The following is an 18813-nucleotide window of genomic DNA, read 5'->3' on the forward strand; positions in this document are numbered from 1 at the left end:
TTTAGGGCAGAACTCAAGATTCCCTGATCACATTTTCCTGAAATGAACGACTTTTGTAACTCAGCATTGATTCTGTTTCATTGAAATTGCTTTCCTCTTTCACATCACACAAATGGAAAGAAGAGCTGATTTTGGTGCCTGGTTATAAATATTCCATAATGTCTATCCTCTGAAAAAGTTTCAACATTGAGTTGAAAACCACGAGTGTGGGGAAAAGCAATAAACGGTGTCAATGTGATTTAAAAGCATAGCAATGTGCTGCTTTTAATGATGTTTATTAAAATGGCATTTTTCATAAACAACTTTAAAGATTTTTCTAAGTACTAATTCTGAAAAGTATGCTTATTTTCAATGCAACTTTAAAAAATGATATCTATTTAAATTAGAATGAATATAGTTTGCTAATGCCCCATTTAATTATCACCCAATGGTATGCATAAATTCACCACCTATATTAGAAAAAATTGGGAAATATATTTATGAATACAGTAAGTATTTAAGAAAAAACTTTTCCACATTTCATATCATCATATGTTTTGTTTGTACAGGCTCATACATTCATGAATTGAGCCATTCAACCTCATATACAAAGTATAAATAGACCTCAAGCCTATAAGCTCCACAAGGGCAAGACCTTCTGTTTTCTTCATAGAGTACAGTGCCTAATTCATAGAAAAAGCTTACTTAATGCCAATGAAAAATGAATGACGGAATAATGGGAGAACCAAGTCAGGCGAGGCAGGTCATGTAATGTATATTGAACAATAAATGTTTTGGATATGATCTTTTGAATTGTTTTTTCCCCCTTATTTTTCTTATTTTAAATGCTCTGGATAATCTATTTCACCTAGTGTGTTAGGACTTACCTGTGAAATGTAATTTGTCATACAGGTTAGGACTCTTACACACTATCTGTCATACTAGGTACTATCTTAAAAATGTGAAGAAGACAAGATTGTTTTTCCCTCAAAGTACCTGCTCTCAAAGTGGCCACCTTCTTCTTTAGATCACGGTGCCATGGTTAACAAAGGGAAATTGTTCCGTGTGTACGTAGCCACATGTATGTGACAAAGGGAATTGTTCGTAATTCTTTTTGAACTCCAGTTGCACTGTATTTGGTTCCAAAGTAGAGCTAATTATTCTTAATCCAGAGGTAGAACCATCACTGGCAGTAAACAGGCCCACTGACACTGAGCACAGAAAACCAAGATGGCAGTGATCAATTTTCCAGTGGGACATATTCCAAATAACCTCCCAAATTAAAGTGGAGGCGAATTATGACAATAAAAGGGAATTGATAAAATATTTATATCCAGAGATTTGTTTCGTTTTGTTTTTCTTTCCTATTGCTTAGCATTGTAGCATCAGAATTAGATGTCTAAACATCTAATTCTGTTTAGAACATCAGAATTGGTGCCCCACGAATTTCCTTTGGTCCTCACCTATATGCATCTCCTTATTTTGAAAGTTTCAAAACTTGAAGTTGATTTAGAAAATATGGACAAGCATAAGAAGAAAAGAAAAACCATCTGCAATCTCACCACAAAGAAATAATCATTATTGGCCTCAGATTTTTTTTTCCTCCATACCTCTATTGTTGCGGTGTTTCTGCTCTTTGGGAATAAAGACACTTGGTGTAGTCTTGTAAAGAAATGTTTCCATAGCGTCCACAAAGAAAAACATAGAGAAGGATAACAGGCGAGTTATAACGTTTAGGGGGGTGGTGTTGCTAATCAGTAGTTCCCACAAAGAAGCAGAAAAATGTTAGAGCACAGGGCTTGGAATCTGGCCGACCCAAGTTTGATTTCTACCTTCCCCACAAGTGTGACCCAGTACAAGATGTTTAACTTCTCAGAGCCAGTTTCCTCTTCCGTAAAACGAGAATAATACCCTCATCAGAGTGTTTTTGTGTACAGTCAATGTGAGGTATTTAAGGAATTTGGCAAGCTGCCTGACACAGTATGCATTCAGGGAATGGTAGCTAATATTATTATTTATAAGAATACTTACGGTTATTTTACATTCCTAACTAACCTTGCAGATCACGAAGCTCAACACCACATGACATGAAGATTAATTTTAGATCAGCTCAAGAAAAACAAAATTAAGCAGGTAAATCTATTGGCAAACGACCGTATAATACATTCTGAAGCAAGTACTTTAGGATTGTAGGATTAATTAAAATTCTTCTCTGTTAGCTTAGTTAATGGCAGGATGGCTCTTCCTTGGAATTAGGATCTTTAGAAATGGTGATCTCCCTCGTTCTATCCTAGTATTGTGTTCGCAGTTAATACTCTGCATAGTTTGCCTTAGTGTGATACAATTCAGGCAAGACCAGAAGATACAGTAGTGTGTTGTTAGACTCTTCTAGAAGTTTCTTTGAATTTTAAATTAAATTTCAGGTTTAAGAAATATGTGATCATTGCAAGTCTGGTGGGTTTTATATTTAGAAGTTTTAAATTATCTATTGTGGAAATTCATTGTTGTGTTATGTAATTTTTGGTCTGGGCCCAGTCGAACTTTATTATGTCAAGATCTCTGTTAGATCCCCATCACTCTTTCATCCTAGGAGAATTTTATTGACAGCATAGTTGTCATTTATTGAGAGCCAGTTATGTGCTAGGCACTGCTGTGGGTACTTTGCATGAATTATTTCATGTACTAGAACTAATGGGCCTGTGATCTAGGCATAAGAGCCTCATTCTTCTGGTTCCAAACCTGTGGTTGAAAGATGTTAAGTCACATGCCAGCACATCCTCGTAAAGGGCAGGCCCACGACTGGACCTTACCCTACAGCTCCCCGCAGGCTTCTCCCTGCCTGCTCCCTCCTTTCCTGAAAAATCCGAGGGACTTTCATGCAGAATTGGAGAAAACTTGTCTTTGACAAGGCTCATACAAAAGGAAAAGCAGTTATGGGCTATCAAAACATAAAAACTACTTAATTCATACTGTTATTTACTGACCTTTAAAAATTAGCAACCAAGAATAAGTAACATAAAATTGTTTACTAAATACAGCAAATGGCACTTCAAACTATAATTTGGATTTTTATAATAACCACATAAAGAAACAACACTGACAAGGAAAGGAGAATGGAGAGACACATGGAGGAGAAGGAAGGACAAGGCTGGGCTGGAGTCAGGGGGACCGCGGGGGAGGTGCACTCACATTCTTGAGTGTCTGGGGTCGTCTTGGTGCCTGGTGCTATTCAATGAGGCAGATCTCTACTTTCATATGTAACACACTACAGGGAAAGTCTGAAATTGATCATTATATTGACATTTTTAAGGTCGGGGGAGTTCCATTCACAGAAGGCCATAGATACAAAAATCCAAACGTGTCTTCAAGCATTGGCCTGGACCTAGAACTGCAGACACATCAGCCTACTTCAAACTCTCTGGCTATTGGGCTTATCAGAGGGAATTCCAGATTATGCCTCCTTGACCCCGTGCCCCTTCCCCCATCCTCTGAGGAGGCTCGATCTTCTGCTTGTATGTCGGAATGCGCTCTTACCATGGGAAGGGGTGGGGAAAGAGGGTTTTCTAAAAGGTAGAGGAAAATGAGGAGCTGCCAGATCCCTCCCACATTGGGGACTTCACAGGCCCCCTCGACATGATGCAGGGATCCGGGTGATGGCATTCTGATGACCGAGGTCCTGCCCGTGTGGGGTATAGGAAGGGTATGGCAGGACTCATGCCTCCCAAGGGCCCCAGCCTGGGGAGAAGCTGCATTTCCTCCAGCCAGGAAGAGATAGTAGATACCAGCAGAGATACCCCACAGTAGCTCAGACTCATTAATCATCTTATTAAGTCCATTGCGGTTGGTGCACAAAAGGCAAGAGTGTTCACATACGATGAATAAAAATGCAAGTTGTGTGCAGGGTTGGCTTTATGGGCCTGTGACCTGAGCATTTACATCTGACCCTGTGCTTAGAAAGGCCAGGTGCTGGGTTTAATACTCTGTTCATCATCTTGAAATTATCAAGGATTTTTGAATAAGGGGTCTAGCATTTTCACCTTGCACTGGGCTCTGCGTATTGTATGGCATTCCCTTTTGTATGAAATTTCAACACAGATAATCAAAGTCTCCTGAAATTTCCGAGACTCCAGTCTCATATCTCACATCCTTCAGAGATAAAAGAACAAGGTCAGGGGCAGTGTTCTTCCTGTAGTTTACACCGTCCTCCTCTGTGAAACCCTTGCATTTAGTCTCACCCCCCTTCTCAGTTGTACTTTATACCAGAGTAGAGGTTTTAAAATGGAAATCTTATTATTTCACTTTCCTGCCTGAACTCTTTCAGTGCCTTCTCATCGACCTGACTGAAACAATGATGCCGCAATCTTGCTCTGGCCTGCTTGTCCGTTTTACTTTCTCTCTCTCCGTATCAAGCACCCTGCATTCCAACCACACCCAACGACTTGACTTTCAGTCCTTAGAACACGTCCTTCTTGCTTCTGTGCTTTAGCACATGCTGTTCCTCGATCACGGGGGCTCAGCACGTTTCAAAGCAAGAACCCACATATTCTTTTCTTTTTTTTTTGCTGTACACGGGCCTCTCACTGTTGTGGCCTCTCCCGTTGCGGAGCACAGGCTCAGCGGCCACGGCTCATGGGCCCAGCCACTCCGTGGCAGGTGGGATCCTCCCGGACTGGGACATGAGCCCGTGTCCCCTGCATCGACAGGCAGACTCCCAACCACTGCGCCACCAGGGAAGCCCCCACGTATTCTTTATACCCCAAACTCTTCCTCAGTGATGCCTCGGGAGCTCCTGCACAAGCAAAGTAGATCCTGTGCGTGTCCTCCATCTCTATGAATGCAATACCGCAGTGAATTAGAATCACCTATTTTTAAGACTGTTGAGCAGTCACTGTTTGAGATGCGTTCCAAACACTTAGAAGAGTTGATTGTTATATAGTAATCTTGACTATAAAACCCTCACTTTTCTCCCTGACCCATCACTTTCATTTCATGCCTGTTGTTCTCTTGCCTCAGATGTTGAAACTCTCTATAACCACTTCTTGCTCTTTTCATTTAATTTGATAGACTCTTACCAGGTGTATCTTTTTTACACACAAACATAAGCATTACTTTTTCCCATTTAAACTCCAAGGGTGAGCTGGGACGAAGTGAGAGAGTGGCATGGACATATATACACTACCAAATGTAAAACAGATAGCTAGTGGGAAGCAGCCGCATAGCACAGGGAGCTCAGCTCGGTGCTTTGTGACCACCTAGAGGGGTGGGATAGGGAGGGTGGGAGGGAGACGCAAGAGGGAGGAGATATGGAGATATATGTATATGTATAGCTGATTCACTTTGTTATACAGTAGAAACTAACACACCCTTGTAAAGCAATTACACTCCAGTAAAATGTTAAGGAAAAAAAAAAGGAACTCCAATGGTTCTCTTATCTAAAGATTTAATCCAAACTTTATCATAAGGCTGATCCTGAGGCTGGTGGTGTGGCTACCATTCCTCCGGTGTTTTTGATGTGTTAGGTGATATGCCAGTCATTTACAATAATCCCACTTAATCCCAGTGTTAATCCTCAGAGGTGAGCGCTATTATCTCTGCTCTGAAGGTAGTAAAATAGGGATCTAGAGAGGCTGGGGGTCCTGTCCCCACATACTCAGCAGTCACAGGGCTGGAAAAGAAATCCAAGTCCGTGTGACTGCAAAGCCCATGTGCTTGCCCCACCCCACGCTAGGCTCGGTTCTCCCTATGGTTCCCTCATTCCAGACCCACTAACCCACCTCCAGCATTCTCTCATGCCCATTCTTTTGTACATGGTGTTCTCTCCATCCAGAACCTTGCACACTTCTGAGATCATCCAGGAAGATCATTCACACCCTATTCTGTGTGCTTGCTCACCACTGTACGGGTATTTGTGATGCTATTTGGTCATCATTAGCTTCCCCTCCCTCAACCCTGAAGACTATGAACAGCTCTCAAGAGCTAAGACTCTGGCTAGTCACCACTGAACTTGCACAGCCTGGAGAATCACAGCACATGCCTCTCTACTTAACTCATTTATATAAAAATGATTGTAGGGCTTCCCTGATGGCGCAGTGGTTGAGAGTCCGCCTGCCGATGCAGGGGACACGGGTTCGAGCCCCAGTCCGGGAAGATCCCACAGCCCACGGAGTGGCTGGGCTCGTGAGCCATGGCCCCTGAGCCTGCGCATCCGGAGCCTGTGCTCCGCAACGGGAGAGGCCACAACAGTGAGAGGCCCGCATACCGCAAAAAAAAAAAAAAAGATTGCAGACTTCCCTGGTGGTGCAGTGATTAAGAATCTGCCTGCCAATGCAGGGGACACGGGTTCGAGCCCTGGTCCAGGAAGATCCCACACGCCACGGAGCAACTAAGCCCGTGCGCCGCAACTACTGAGCCTGTGCTCTAGAGCCCGCGAGCCACAACTACTGAGCCTGCGTGTGACAACTACTGAAGCCTGCGCACCTAGAGCCCGTGCTCCACAACAAGAGAAGCCACTGCAATGAGAAGCCCACGCACCACAACGAAGAGTAACCCCCGCTCGCCGCAACTAGAGAAAACCTGCGCGCAGCAGCAAAGACCCAACTCAGCCAAAACTAAATAAATAAATTTATTTTAAAAATGATTGCTACCTAGAGAACGGACTTGAGGTTATGGGGAGGGGGAAGGGTGAGCTGTGACAGGGCGAGAGAGAGGCATGGGCATATACACACTAACAAACGTAGTAAGGTAGATAGCTAGTGGGAAGCAGCCGCATGGCACAGGGATATTGGCTCGGTGCTTTGTGACCACCTAGAGGGGTGGGATAGGGAGGATGGGAGGGAGGGAGACGCAAGAGGGAAGACATATGGGAACATATGTTTATGTATGACTGATTCACTTTGTTATAAAGCAGAAACTAACACACCATTGTAAAGCAATTATACCCCAATAAAGATGTTAAAAAAAAAAATGATTGCTAATAATACTTTCTAACACTTCTTGAGCATTTTCTACATGCTGGGCCCCCTTCTACACACTTAACATGCATAACCCAGTTAAGCCTCAAAAACTCTTGGAGATAATTTATCTTTTTTTTTTTTTTTTTTTTTTTTTTGCGGTACGCGGGCCTCTCACTGTTGTGGCCTCTCCCGTTGCGGAGCACAGGCCCCGGACGCGCAGGCTCAGCGGCCATGACTCACCGGCCTAGTGGCTCCGCGGCATGTGGGATCCTCCCGGACCAGGGCACGAACCCGCGTCCCCTGCATCGGCAGGCGGACTCTCAACCACTGCGCCACCAGGGAAGCCCTCCACTGGCTTTTATTTCACCTTTTGTGCCTCCTTGTTCATTCTCCACTGTGAACAAGACAAGGCTGCCACTGCATCTCACGTACACACTGGACGTTACCCATACTGCAGTGTAATAAGACTGTCCTTTGAGATTTCCCTTCTAGCTGTCAGGAGTTGATCTCATTTCTCAATTCCCGCTCATGCTACCTAGGTCCCAGCCTCCCCGGCTCCCTTGGAGGCTGGACTATTCCTTGTCCTTGAGTCTTCTCTCTCTTTGCTGCCCCCTCTCTGAGGTCTTGCTCCTGGAGAAGCCCTACTTCCTCTAGCACCTTCCTTCTCTCCTGCTGGCGCTTTCTCCATGGCTGCAAACAGGCTAAGCTCTTTGCCAAAACAAACAAATTTCTTCATTTGTCTCCCTCCCTCTTTTATTTTTCTTCCTACTGTCGTATCTGGAGTCTTCTCCATTTATTTTCTAGTTGTACCTGTTGCTTCCACATCCTTAAAAACATTCTCACTTCTTAATCTTTGGATGCGCCTTTATCCCTGCCCTGGAATGAAATGCTTCTCAAAGTCAACAACTGACCTATATGAGTAAAATACGATAGGCCTTTCACCTATCGTATTGGTGAAAGGAAGAAATGAAGAAGCTCCATTTCTTCTTTTTTCATGTAAAATGGTGATGATAGTACCTACCTCACAGGATGCCTATGCAGATGACATGTGAAAGCAGTGAGGGGATGCTAAATAAATTAGTTAGTGGAGTAAAACAATTCAGGATGCCTACAAACCTTGCTTTTGCAAGCTATTATCAAAATCCCACCCCATTCAAGACCTAATTCAAATATCATTTTCTTTAAGTCATCTTCCCTGATCCTCTAAAACACCTCCCTTTCCTGAGCTAGTTATTACCATCTTCTAGAACTTTATCTCTTAAAACAGTTAAAGAACTTCTTTATCTACATCATATGACAGTTACTTTGGGGCATGTCTTTTGAAGAAATTATAATAATTACTGTTTCTGTCATCTCTTTTACTAAATTGTAAACTTTCTTAATGGCTTTCTGTTTCATTTTCTTTTTTTTCATCTTTTTATCCATGCTAAAACACATAGTAGGTCCTTGGTGAGTGTGATGTACATGAAAAAAAATGAATGATATGAAAATTCAAAAATTATTTAAAAATATACAACTACAACTTTGATATCTGTATTTGGGTCTGGTCTCTCTTTACATTGTTCCCAGAACTTAGGATCTCTCTCATTCTCCGTTTTCCCTATCAAAGCTTCTTTTCAGTATCATTGATAAAATCAGAAGCCAGCTAACTTATATTAACATACCAACAACTGAGACAACAATCTTCAAAAGTCTGGAAAAAAACAGAGTTAGAGAATCTTGTCAGTGTATGGTCAAGCCCAACTGCAGGGACAGGTGACTCTAGATATTCTAGTCCACTTAGCAGTTATGAACTTGTGGTTCTGATGTGTTTGTTGGGCAAATATAGTTTGAGGATAGTTTTTAAATCATTTGTCCCTGGCATTATACTTGTCAGATGCAATTCTGATTTTATTTCCTTAAAGAACGCACTGACCAGTTAGTAATCTGACCTTTTGGGAAGTGACATTTCTCAATGTCAGTCAACAACAGGCCATTCTGTTTTGTTGGCCAGATGAAATACTCTCACTCTGAGATGCATTACATAGTGTACAGATTTTTCAAAAAATGCTTTACTTTTGGTTAGAAATCAGAACATGTGACTTTTCCTAGTTTCTGCTGAACTTAAAACTCTTTTAGTTGAATGACCCTGTTGGAGGGGTCATTCTTGGAGGATTGGGGTCCTCCTGTTAAGCTCCTGTCCTCTCCACCCCACAGGCTTTATCTGGACCATGGAAGCCAGCACTTCTTCTAGGCCAGGTTAGAAGCAGATGCAGTGAAATGACAGAGGAGTCTGGAGACGAGGCAGTTCATAAATGGAACATTCCCCAGGAAACTCAATTTTATCATCATAATCTTTTAGTTCTTGACAGCTGCAAAGATCAGTGCCAAAAAGAGTGAACCAGAGTTTCGGGGGTATGTTTTCCCAATTCATTCCAAAGGAAGTAAAAGTTTAGGGTTCCAAATGATCATGATGTGTTAATACACCACATAATAATATATAGAGCAAGTGAAATTATTTTACCAGAGAACTGTCCATACGAGGCCCTGAGAGGACATTTGGGACTTTGGGTCAAAAGGAAGGTGATTTTCAAATTAAGTTATGGCTGTGTCATTTACTTTTACTAATAAAATGAGATTATTTATGGCTTTCTCATTTACTTTTACTTCTAAAATAAGATTATTTATGGCTTTGTCATTTACTTTTACTTACTAGAGTGATGACTCTCCTCTCTGCTGCCAATAAATCTAAAAATTAATTTAACACGTATTAAAAGCACTTTGTGCACTTCCGAAAGAAGGTTTTTTTTTTAACTCAAGAAGTCATATTAATTATATAAACTGGTTATGTTAGTCTTCTAAAATTAAATTTATGATGGGAAGGAAGTCAGTGATATAATCAGCTTTTAGACCAGAAATCATATAAAAAATCATGTTTCTAAGTAAATTCATTGTCAAAGAATTCAGGATATATTATCAGTCATCTGAATTATTGATCTAAGAAAACCCTTTTCCCAAAACAGATATATTTTCAACAAATGAGTAAAAGTTTTTCTGGTAAAGGAGGTAACTGTGCTTTCCCACATTTTTATTGTTTCCTTGATTGTCAGAGATAACGAACATATAGTTAACTTGTTCAGGAGACTAAATTCTGGGGGGAAAGTCTGTAGTGGCTTAAATGAGCTGGATCATTTTTGGTTGTGTCATGATTTCCTCTGTTGAGGAAGTCTGATGTCTGAAAAAGGATTGCTCTGACATTTAGCTTCGTGTTTTATCAAAGCATACTAACCCAAAACAGAGTAAAACTATAACAAAACAAAACAACAAATGTTTAAGGATTTGTGGACTGACTTAATTTTCTCATGATGGTTACATGGAATTACATACAGTTTTTATTACCTTGACTCCATTTCTTTTCCTTGGTGTCAATTTTATTTATTAACATTTGATTCAGCAGCCTACTCGGGTTAATCACCCAGACTCATCTACTGTTGGCCATTCCCATGACAAGATGATGCAGGTAAAAATAGAAATAAAACACTATTGCTCCCTCATGGAGTTCACTTTCATATGGAAAGATTAGATACATATAGAAAAAACTTCACTAAAATGAGATTAAAAAAAAGAATATAATTTACAAAGTGATACGAGAGCATCTAAGAAAGAGCAACTAAATGTGCTATTCATTCAGTCCCTCTTTGGGAACTAATTTAAGATCACATTCTGGAAAATTCCAGTTCAAATACCTTTAAAAGCTTTGTAAATTCCCAGATCCTTCACTGAAAGGAAGCTTTAATATATGTAAAGCTCTTGGGATAGTAGCTAGGACAGAGTAAACTTCATGCAGAGTAGCCAGATACAGAAGCCCATCAAAAGATGAATGGATAAAGAAGATGTGGGGTGTGTGTGTGTGTGTGTGTGTGTGTGTGTGTGTGTGTGTGTGTGTGTGTGTGTGTGTGTCTGTAATGGAATATTACTCAGTCACAAAAAAAAGAATGAAATCTTGATGTTTGTGACACATATGAATGGACCTAGAGGGTATTATGATAAGTGAAATAAATCAGACAGAGAAAGACTAATACTGTATGATTTCACTTACATGTAGAATCTACAAAACAAAAAAAAAAAGAGTAAACATCACAAAACAAAAACAGAGTCATAGATACAGAGAAACAATAGGTGGTTGCCAGAGGGGAGGAGCTGAGGGGAGGAAAAAAACAAGTGATGGAAATTAAGAGGTACAAACTTGCAAAATAAATGAGTCACAGGTATGAGATATACAGGATGGGAAATACAGTCCACAATTACATAATATCTTTGTATGGGGACATAACAACAGCAAAATATTAATATCTGTAAGGCTCTTCAGATAGTAGCTAGTACAGAGTAAAGTATATAATTTTTTCTTATTAATATCTTTTGGATTGAAAAAATCAAATTATTTTTTTCTGTAGTTTATTGAAATCTTATTATTCAGGTTTTCATTGTTTTCTTGAGTTTAATCAAAACAGATATTTTGATTGGCCTTGGAAGGTCTCCCAATTCTTACAGTTTTTAATTTGAAAAGATCTCCCAGATGGCTACCTTTTTCTACACTGAATTCTCTGTTTAACTGTATTCTAAAGCCTTAAAGTAAACCTCTTAAATTTTGTAACTCTAGGTTTTAACTTTTCTCTCTTACACTTATCTAAAAAGGAAAAAATTACTCTTTAGTGTTGATCATATTGTTTGATGAATGTGATGATAACCTGAGACTTTAAGAAAGTTAAGAGTAGAAACCAAAATTTTTTGGTGTCTGAATTATTCACTAAATGACGTGTGTCCTTTGAGTTTTATCTAAGTTTCTGGTTATATTTCTCTTTATATCATTGTTAGAAATATAGTGCTTCTCACCAGGAAGACTATATTTTATTTTTAAAAATAATAGTGTTTTCTAAAATCTTCATCCTTTTTTCCTTCTCCTCAGTTTCATGACTTCCAAAAAACAAAAATCAGAAAATCTTGTCAATTACCATTTGATCTTTAAATTCAAGCAACATCTTGTAATCAATGTGTTGCCATTAACACAACATCGAGGGGAAAACTGTGAGCCATTCATTCATTCCACAAATACTGACTGAATATTTAATAGAGTGACTTGTTTGCCATGTACCTACAAGGTTTCAGCTGCTATTGTAAAGCAAGCTGAGTTTTCCCTGTAACTTTAATTCTGCGCAAGCAATCTGTACCTTTTCCCGTACTTGCTACTCTCAGGATCTCCCTTTACTTAAACTGGTTCAAGCCAGTGCTCAAGGTATATCAGACAACACAAGTCTATTCACACTGTTCCAGAAGAACTCAGTGGTTATAAAATTTTTATCTTCACTACTAGTAATGCTACCCTATATACGTCTCCAAATCTAGATATTGATATTTAATATCAAATCTAGATATTAAAAGTTATTTATCCCCACAGGATATAATAAGATTTACTGTACTGCAATTATATATCTGACAGATTAAATGTACATGCTTCAGAAAGTGCTCAAACAGTTCACCAGATGACACAGTTAGCACCAGAACAGCTGAAACTGTTATCTAATATCTTTTCCTTTGTGAACTTTAGTTCAGAGAATTGAAATCATTAGATGTGAAGGCATCCTGACAATCTACGAAATAGCTCACTTTTAAACAACCAAGTGTTGCTTTCTTAAACTTTTTTGGTTAATAGCGTAAAGTGAAGGAAAACCTTATAAAACATTAAGATCTTATATTAATAGGATCCAAAGAGGCAGAAGTAGCTGATGTGTCCACAGGTGGAGGATGAGGCCCTCACAGTCAAAAGCTTAAGCATGTTTCTTTCCATTAATGAGGCTGCTGTCTCTACCAATGGTCACCTTCATGGAGGACTAAATGTCTCTGAAGAAGTTAGCTACCCCTGACTAGAAGTAGGGACAGGGACTTTTTAGAGGAGGACAGAATGAACATTTATACTAATACATTTTCTCCAGTGTGGCCAATTATTCCTTAGAATGTCTCATTTGCATATTTTTTGTGTGTCTACATTTTAAAAGTTTCCCATTCTTCATGCCATTCCCTGCTTAGACTCTTAAGGATTTTTGTAACAAGTGCTCTTGGTTAGAAGCCTATTTTTGCTACAGTTGGTTTAGGAATCTAAAAAGGAGAAGTATTTCCACATTCATTGGACTAACTTTCCTACCTACAGCAGAAGATACAATTCATTATAAGAAAATATTTTTGACATGCAATTTACACCAACTGTTGAGGAAACATCTCAAAGGAAAGTTAGAAGAAATGAATGTCTAGGTTATACAAAAATTTAAAAAGTAGGCAACAGTGCAAATTAAAGAACCAAAATATCACTAAAATGTTCAAATAACATTCTTATGAAAAATAAAATTTCCTTAAATTCTAACATGGAGAGAAAAAATTTAGGAAATATAATGGGAATATGGCTAGATTTTTTTTTTTTTTTTTGAGGTAGGAAAATTTTCTTTGAAAGTGAGATCTTTGGTTAGAGGTAGGAAAAGAGAAAGTTTTCTGGATTTTTGTTCAAATAATGCGTTTCAAAGGTGCAGAATTAATGCTGGATCTATGCATACCAGACCTGTAAGGGGAAGAGGAAACTACTGTCTTTTTGGCTAAAATTCCTGGTTGGCAAAACTTCTGTTTTGAAGACTGGGGTAAAGTGTAATATAGATCTACGTGGATATATCACGTTGCTGAAACTCAAAATAAAACCTTCTCTTTGCTGGTTCTCTGTCATTTATTCAAATAAGATCATCTTAAGTGAGCTTAAGCTGGAATGAGGTTTCTTATCCATTAATATTTAGAACTCAATAGTTATAGAAGTGTTCCCTCATAGCTAAATGTATATGTCTTAACTTTTTCAGAAATGTGGTAAAGAGATCTTGAAAATCTCCATATAATTCTTTGCAGTGATAATTTAGAATTTAATAGGCATCTATGATTAAATTATTTGAGGAACTTTGAAAAAATTATCTAATACAATTATGTACTAGTATACTTCATTATAAAATGCCACAAGAGCTCACTCATTTCATTTGAATGTCAACATAGTTATATATAGTTTAGGCCTTCAAAATATTATAAATTACTTAAAATAGAAAATCTTAAAAATGATGCAGAAATACTATAGAATCATGTTTCCTGAAATCTAATTACTGTGTACAATTTAAAATAATTGATTAAACACGATTAGTCTTTAAGATGCATAGAACCAATTTCAACTTTAGCTATTATTAAATTAGCATGTTACACATTAAAATCAGCTGGAAGATAGTCAAAATAAACTAAAGGACAGCGTGACACTTAAGAGTTGCTATATATCTTACTTTGATTATAAAATTCAATGCTGGAATATAGTGTAAAAGTGTCCAGAAATATGAATTTAAGTGGTTTACCAAATATTTTGCTTTCTAATTCTTAACATCTGGATATTTAAAATTTCCTAATCTTTGCTACTTTATGTACAAGAATTCATACTATATTAAGTACAACTTTTGCTTTTTAGATGGATATCTTAGAGATGAGGGATTATATAGTTATTAATTCTTAATGTAATTTTTGATACATTCTTACTTTTTATTACAACATTGTGATAAATTTTCCATAAAAAGGGTATAAAAATTTAGGCTTTAAAAAAATAATAATCGTGCCATCTAATATAGAAAAAAGAGTGGGAAGTCTCTACAACCAAAAGCATATCTGTATCAAGAATGATACTAACATACTATTCTATCCGTCACCCAGAAACTCAAGTTATGGGGAAGTATAATGTAGCCAGTTATTACCAATAACCTTTCAGGTTTATAAGGAAAATCAAAAGAAATTCTCCTATTGTAGACTTTATTTTAATCCTTTGGTCTCTTCCCAATTCATGACCTCTACTTTCCTCTGGCTTACGGAAAACAATTCCGTAAGCAACTTTTTTATAATCAACTGCTAATCAACATCAGTTCAACATTAATTTTAAATGACCTGATTTTAGAGCATACTTCTAATAGGGATACTTACTGTACTTATTTTCCCCTGCAAATTTTATAATAGCTATAAATAGAAAAACAATATCCTCTAGATATTAAAGCTTCTAAGCTGGTTTTGTTTAAAACTTATATGCTGTAAATTTTTCTTTGAGAAAATTCTGATATATTATAGGACATTTATAGCTTTTATCCAATTGTGATCTTGAAACTATAATTTCATATCAAGGAAATTAAAGCCTCATCACTGTTTGTAAATGTTTTGAGTTTCTCTGATCAAATGCAGTATAATAGATAATAGGACTTCTTTTTCGAGATCAAGCCTATATTTACGGTAACTAATAGGAAAACAGTCAAGTCCGAGCTTACCAGTACAATGTCTGAATGCCAAGTTCTAGACACTGGACAAAGTACAGTCAGAGGTCAGTAAAACTCTGGAAGCCCATGAGCAGAGACAAATGCGCTACGGTGCAATAGCCAGAACTACAGACATAAGATTCAGATGTAGCCGAAGCAGAAGGCGAGGAAGTGTCTGGGGAGACATTCTAGTTGGATTTTGAAGGATGCATGGCAGGTGGCTGCCGCTGCGGGGGAGATTTGAAGAAAAAGTCTATACAGAGGAGACTGGCTTTGCAAAAGTTTGGTATAGTGCGTTTGGGAAATTACAAAGTATTTGCTATTGCCAGCAGCTGAGTTGGGAAGTGGCAGAAATTAAGAGTACCTAAATAGATAAAAGCCAAGGTGCAGAGTGTTGAAGGATAGGGATTATAGCTCTGCGTCTAGTTCTCAAAATTGTTGCATTAATAACTACGTAGATGTGTGGTGCAGAAGTGCACTTACAATGCTAATCTTTCATAGCATATCACCTTAAAAGGTTACTAATGGAGGGAAAAAAAGTACAGGTATAAAGTTTGTGTGTCACTCTTCCCAGTGGGGCTGACTCCTGTCACATATGTTGCCACCACAAAGGCAACAGGGTACAGCCTTAGGTATTTCCACACCTGGTTCTTCTAAAATCTCCCCCAAGAAAAACTAAGGCAAAATCATTTTCTTGCTGCAGGACTTTTCACTGTGTTAATTCTAGAAATTCCTTTTGCCATGTAAAGCTCTGACAGGAATTAAATTGAAGAGAGACTTTTTCCACCTTTCCTCCTGCTATAGCAGAATCACTTCCTTGGCTGATATCTTTATTTATAAAATTTGACCTAACACTAGGTCTATTAGTTAAACTTTCCTTTGAAAGTTAAACGTAAGTGAAGTACAATGCTATCGTTTCACCATTTTATCCTACCCAATGTCTCACACACACAAATAGACAATATTCCTAGTTAGAACTCTTATTATTAAATGTTTGGAGATGATTTTCTGGACTGAGATTGCTTGTACCTTGAATTTTTTGAATATTTTTATACCTTGAATATTGGTGACATTTAGAAGAGAAGTTTTGAAAAATATTCTCCCTATGCTTTATAACTGTCTTATCTGAGGGCATAATGACATTGCTGTATTTGTGAAACAGGTGCTGTGTGCTCATATGTAGCAATGAAAATTATTATACTTAAAAGGTGACTCCTATGTCATCCACATATTGGGTAAAAGGATAGAAAATAAAAATATATTTCTTAGAAGTAGATCTCAGATCCTATTTATTTTATATTTCACAGTAGATTTCATCTTTAGCACATAGAGGTTTTTATTCAAAGTTTTCAACAAAATATTTTTCCCTAAATATTTTCCATAGAATTCTAAATGATCTGACGTTTCTGGTAGACCAACAATAGAACTGATTTACGTAAAACTGAAATGTTGCTGAAACAATTTAATCATTATTCGGTCATTTCTTTACCAGGAATTTCGATTTGACTGACCAATTTCAATCCACAGTAACAGCTTTGTTCCTAAGAGACTATAAATCAAAGAAATACTCAGTAAGGAGCAATTCCTACTGCAGTTCAAAGTCTGTGCTATTATCACGTAGTGATGGACAGCAAACATCCATTGCAAATATTAGTACATTTGTTGGAGGAGGGTCGTGTTTTTGGTTTCACTCTCTATCTCTGAAACCTATCTGCTTGTGAGAAAAGTTGTGCAATAAAAGAAGTTTTACCGACACATACTATAGCTATGCTTGAACTCAATGCAGCGATTCACTTCCTTTCTTTGCCTGGATTCCAAGCCAGGGAACACAATGAGGGTGTTGTGCTCTGGGCTAGCGTGGCATGCATGATACTCGGAAAGGACGCGTGAGCAGCTTCCAGTACCTACACTATTTGCTTTACAACTACCCGCAACTAAATCAAACAGCACACCAGGACTCTGTGCTCAGAATACGCAAGGGTACAAGCCACTGGCTCTTATGACCTACATAGGGTACGGAATTCCTTAATTTAAACGTATATAGAGGTGTGTTAAGAGTTAAATACATCATTTCAGAGGCTTAAAAATAAATGCTTCACAATTTTCGAGCTGCTGATTTTCCACGTAATTCTCTGAATGTATGTCAAAGTGCAGGTCGTAAAAGAATCTATTGTTTCTAAGGGAGAAAGACTGTTGCTGGTTATGAAGGCTGTCCAGAACGACAGGCCATCGTGGTTTGTTAAAACAGCAAATATTTATTTTAAACCCCAAGGCATATTAGTAATTTTTTAAAAAATCATTACAATTTCTAGAACCTGAACTTACTGAAACAATTCTAAGTCTCTGACACTATTTTGTGTATGTGTATGTATGTATGGGTGTGTGTTTGTGTTTGTGTGTATGTATTTCCTTGGTAAATCCAAAGAACACGATGATTGTAAATGTTTAGGTTAAGTTTTGCTCGGAGTTATTGTTATGCTGTGCTTGAAAAAGGACAAAAAAGCTTACCTCTGTCAGTCAAGTGGCTACACAGGGACCTCCTTCTCAGCCTCAGCTTCAGCATGCAGACAGATGCTCTCTGAGCCAACAATCTGTTAACAGGAAGCAGGTAAACCCGAGAGCGTCCGCCTGCGTTACAGTCCAGTGCCCATCCGAGCACACACCTGCTTTTTCAGACTTGCCACTCATATGCTACAGCCACGCACAGGACCTGTGTTTGCAGACGAAAACACCTCCTTTGGGGTCACTAGTTTTCAGGGTAAGCAGCTAGAGAGCTGCTGAGATAACATTGCAGGGAAGGCGAGCCTTCCCAAGACAAAAACCTTTTCTGCTGTCTGATAGCAGATATGCAGCATTATCTCTCTGCATTCCACGTTCTCAAATCAGCTACTAGGAAAGGCAGTCGACAGCTCGTCCAAATGGCAGCTGGAAGGCATGCTTGGCTGTACTAATTGTATACTAACATGCCCACTACTTCTCTCTTCCCTCAATAGATTTTTTTAAAAAATGCTTCTTCCAGGGTAAAGCTCAGCGGAATATGCCACACTGTTTTCCATAAGTAAAATGGCTGGTCCTCCCAGCACTGCTGCAGACAGCTCATTGGGTTCCACTGGCTTTTCGTAGTCATAGCAACAACCAACAGACAGACTTAGCAAGCATGGCTGATCACGTGCAGTGCACGACACAGCTTGTTAATTTCTTTTCATGAAACTCATCATTTTGGGAGGAGGGTAGCTTCTGTTATCGTTCTCAGTATTTCACCGATAGTGCAAGTGCTCTGAGTTTTCAGCTTTCAGGAGGAACTTTTGTTATATGAGCCAGTGCTTCATGTGAAATTGAGAAAGCGAAGCCCTTCTCAATAGATAGATTCGGGTCTATCCAGGTTAATAACATGCAAATCACTGTAGAGACAGTAATTGGAACCATTGTTAAAACAGCTTCCACCTTCGCGTCATAGCGTAAAGGAGACTGGCAAATGTGGACAGTTATACTTTCTGTTTTTCAGTGATAATCTTGTAGCCACTTAGCTGAAACAAAGCCCT

The 18813-nt window shown here is 38.6% G+C and overlaps 1 protein-coding gene across 2 annotated transcripts in view; it reads right to left on the reverse strand.

Annotated features, from left to right (window-relative positions):
* Positions 1-17839, reverse strand: part of SORBS2 (sorbin and SH3 domain containing 2) — a gene marked incomplete at its 5' end in the record, with an annotated part of 206853 nt that extends 189014 nt beyond the window's left edge. For both annotated transcript variants that reach the window (XM_082680301.1, XM_082680299.1), the window contains one exon: positions 17780-17839. The remainder of the gene's footprint in view (positions 1-17779) is intronic.
* Between the last annotated feature and the right edge of the window lie 974 nt (positions 17840-18813).

The sequence above is a fragment of the Grampus griseus genome, assembly GCF_964374135.1.
Source record: "Grampus griseus genome assembly, chromosome: 21".
Classification (NCBI taxonomy): Eukaryota; Metazoa; Chordata; class Mammalia; order Artiodactyla; family Delphinidae; genus Grampus; species Grampus griseus.